Source organism: Trifolium pratense, linkage group LG7, assembly GCF_020283565.1.
Source record: "Trifolium pratense cultivar HEN17-A07 linkage group LG7, ARS_RC_1.1, whole genome shotgun sequence".
NCBI lineage: Eukaryota > Viridiplantae > Streptophyta > Magnoliopsida > Fabales > Fabaceae > Trifolium > Trifolium pratense.
The window spans coordinates 15,868,112-15,872,342 of NC_060065.1; the positions used below are offsets into that span (position 1 = coordinate 15,868,112).

Here is a 4,231-nt window from a genome sequence, read left to right on the forward strand (position 1 = left end):
ACCCTTAAGGCTCAATGTGTCACAAGTTGTCACGTGTGTCTCAAACTAGTCCTAACTCTGATTTCAGGTAGAATTTATCGTTTTGACTAAGCTTTCTAATCCTATACTAAGACCTCAGATACTGAATTTAATGGTCGCATGTTAGACCTTAGCACACCGTCCTTCGTTCGGGATAATTAGTTTTGTTTCCTATCTGATATCCACTAATTTCCTTAGAGTTTATTCTAATGTGATCAATATTAATTAAAATAAAGAATAAAAACCGGACAATAAAAGAGTTTCAATGGGAACAATATAATTTATAGCCAAATTATACAAAACCAAGTATTCGTAAGGGAGTTCATCGCACTAGTGGAAAAAACACTTCTTAGGTCGGTTAAAATCAACTTCTTTAAGTCAGTTCCGAGCCTGACCTAACAATTCCAGTCATAAGAAGTATTGATTTCTTAAGTCGGATATTGACCTGACTTAAGAAACGCTTTTTAAGTCGGTTAAAATGACATTTTAAGTCGGTCCGTACCTGACTTAAGAAAAGGCGACATAAGAAGTTTAAAGTTCTTAAGTCAGATTTTGACCTGACTTAAAAACTGACTTCTTAAGTCAGTTAAAGGTTTAACCGACCTAAGAAGTGTTACTGTAAATTAAAAAAAAATAGCCACAATTAAATCGTGGCAAAAAATTCTTTACAAAAAAATAATAAAAAATACGGTAGCTTTGCATTTGCCAACCAAATATCCAAATGAGAGTAATTTATTTTCCCCAATTTAAATTACATAAGAACAAATTTACAAACTAATTTAAGGGGTAATATCACTCATGAAGAAATAAGTAACTAACTACAAACTAATTACAATTATAACACAGAGAGAACCAACACAATAATGAATTATTCTAAGTCTTGAAAAAACTTCATATCCCTTCTTAATGTGTTGGGGAAACTGCATATCATTAAAATTATAACCGTACCTAGACAAAAAGAATAAAATAACTTAAACTTAGATCTGTCTCCAAATTTCGTCATGTACTATAGCTTGTTTTCTCTCTTGCACCAATTAGATAAACAATAGTACTAATCAATTGATACAGCTTGATACATAAAAAGTGTTAGGAAAAAGTTCATTAAAAGTGAACTAATTTAAAGTGAATTAAAAGTGAACTAATTAAAAGTGAACTAATTTAAATAGATTGTGACATAAAGGTTTACATAAAAAGAGACAACAATACTTAGGAGCGGGGGGAAATTACCTCATGAACAACTTCCGTAGATTGTGACATACTGCACACTATATAGAGAACATACCAATCAGCTTTATAAGCAGCATTTTGTAAAGCCTAAAATCACGAGATATAATTCAAACATATTAATCAACTTAATTACTAAGGGTCTATATATGTAGTAGCATTGAGAGATATAATTCAAATGCAAAATAACATGACACTAAACAACCCAACAAAATCTATATATCAGATGAGACTAATTTGCAAACACATTACTATCTTAATTAAGGTATGTTATCAAATACAAGAAAGACATTATTATCAAAACTAATTTTTATAAGTTATTTGACAAAATAGGCATACTTTAGCTTTACCTTTGTGTGGATTAAAAAGAGACTAGATAGATGTCAATAACTTGAACCTTTGTGTGAATTTCCTATGTTTGAGAATGAAGAGTGAGAGATGTACCAAAACTCATAGCTTATAAGTTTGTGTAGAACCTCATATTATAAAATAATTCTATAGCACACAAATGCTGCACAACATGAACACGTCAGTTTAGTATATTTTGCACCCAAAATAAAGGAAGAGATACGAGGAATAAAGGAAAAAGTGGGTATTCAAGCTCGCTCAAACAAGTTAAGACCAGAGTAGGGAGAGAGTTCATACTTGTAAAAGGATTGAATCCACAAAATTCCTTTTGAGCAACAGGAAATACCTATCATGTGACATGATAAACAAAATAAATAACTTCTAATAATTGATATTGGAACTAAGATAATGGCAGCAATGCATATGTCACAACAGTTGACATCTGTCGTTGCCTTCTATACACATTATCACTAAGAGAATTATAGATTAGTAAGCAATTGAACAATAAATTAAACAAAAGTGAACCACTCCATAACCAGTCCCCTTCTATAGCTATGTCAGTACAATGGAGAATATTACAATCACCGGACTTGAACTTATCCAAGTTGTTTTGGTTGTTAGAAGAAACATATTATAATATTATAATATAAATGACAGATATCATGGTGGCATTGGCAGACCTACAAACACAAATAATGGGGGGAGCTGCTAAAGAATCACACCATCTAACACATCATGCCCTCCAATAACAAGGGAAAAAAAAAGGAAATTTTAGAACAAATTACAATTATAATGCAAGATATCTAGTAAAATTACCTGACTCACATGACCATTAATTGGGATGGCTTTCAAATCGAGATTCCTAAGAATCAAAGCAAGAAGATGAGTTGCATCACATGTCCGAGTGAACACTATTTCAGTCATTTGATGTACTTCCAGCCATTTCAGTGAGAATGTACACAAGGTAGCAATCCTAGAAAAGAAGCAAGAAATTGATGAACATAACCATCAAAGGCATAAAATTAAAAGATAAGGGGGTGTTTGTTTCATGGATTATAAATTTATTCCCAGGAATGTGACTTTGGGAATCTTTAATTCCTATGTTTGTTTCAAGTTTTAAAAAATTATGCCTAGGAATTTTTTATTCCTTGGAATATAAATTACACATGACTTTCCCACTTTTCATTCCCATGTTAAATGGTGGGAATCTTATATTCCCATGGGAATAAGATGTAACCACTCATAACTCCCCACTCTCTCATTGTTTTTAACTCATTTATTTTTTTATTTTAATATTTTAAAATGTTAATTGAATTTATTTTAAAAATGTTCCAAGGAACTTTATTTATTTACCAAACACATTGATAGGAATAATACTCCCAGCAATAATGTTCCAAGGAATAATAATCCTAGGATTATAATTTTAATCCCCCAAACAAACACACCCTAATAGTTGAGATTGATAAAACCCAAAATGATTGAAATCTTGTTAGTTTCACTCCAAATAGGCGGCTACTTGTTAATTCTATTGTATTTTTTCTATGTAACCATGATTCTATTTGGCACACAGAGAAAATGGAGCTAGAATTAGATAGCCTAAACCAAAGGGTACAATTTTTAAGTCCTATATTCTGCTCTACTTTTAATATGTATGTAGATTATACACCAAAAATCAAACAAATTCATTTACTATTCCCCTGTTTGAACCAAGGCATGACATTTCAAAATTTTCCCTCAACATGAGTAGTATGAAACCTTTAAACAACCTAATAGTAAGAAATTCAATGAAAACTAACGTGGTCAAAATTTAATGCTTATAACCATGGTCTTAATTTACAAATTATATCAAAAATAAATCTGGACTCTAATAAATACTATAGTATACTCTTTAACCAACTAACACAGATTGTGAATCTATTATACTAAGCAACTTACCACTGTAGCAATCTAGACTCTAATAATCTAATAATAAAAATAATAATCAATAATAATGATAAAAAAAACACAGAAATAGCAACAATAACAACAGAAATTGAAATCTCACAAGAAATAAAATAAAAACTTAGGGTTTAAAGATTGCATACATATGAATGAGTAGCCTCCAAGTTTGCAATCAATTCCTTCGAAGTTTGCAGCGAAGGGAACAGTTCAAATTTTCTAGTTTTACTGAAGGGGTTCAATTTCTATGAAAGTTAGGGTTTTAAATTTGTAGTGAAGGGTTTGAATTTTCGGTGAAGGAGTTCAATTCCTTCGATCGACTCCACCTAACCTATGAAAAATAAATTACAAAGACAATAAAGAAAAGAACTTTATTGGCCTTGGAGTTCCTTGGCCCTCCTTGCCTCCTCCTTAGAGTTCTCCTAACTCTCTTTTGAGTATCACTATTGTTGAGTGATTTCTGAATGAATAATATTATATGAAGGAGGAATGTTATATTTATAGTTTTTCAGCTGAGTTTGGGCTTTTTCTGCACGTCCATCGCACCCATCGTGGCCACGATGGCGTGTAATTTCGCCTCATCGTGGCCACGATGGATCATATCGTGGTATGATGGAAGATTTTCTCCAGATTTTCTGCTTTCTTCAACCGCCTTTTATCGTGCCACGATGACAAGTCATCGTGGTACAATTGTAAAGATTTG

The 4,231-nt window shown here is 31.8% G+C and overlaps 1 long non-coding RNA gene across 1 annotated transcript; it reads right to left on the reverse strand.

The window, feature by feature from the left end:
* Positions 1-732: 732 nt before the first annotated feature.
* On the reverse strand, positions 733-3,825 carry LOC123897958. Its single transcript, XR_006805147.1, has 6 exons — positions 3,675-3,825; positions 2,407-2,563; positions 1,888-1,936; positions 1,593-1,753; positions 1,246-1,332; positions 733-966 (listed from the first exon to the last, which is right to left on the reverse strand). It is a non-coding gene; the product is annotated as an uncharacterized LOC123897958 (long non-coding RNA).
* Between the last annotated feature and the right edge of the window lie 406 nt (positions 3,826-4,231).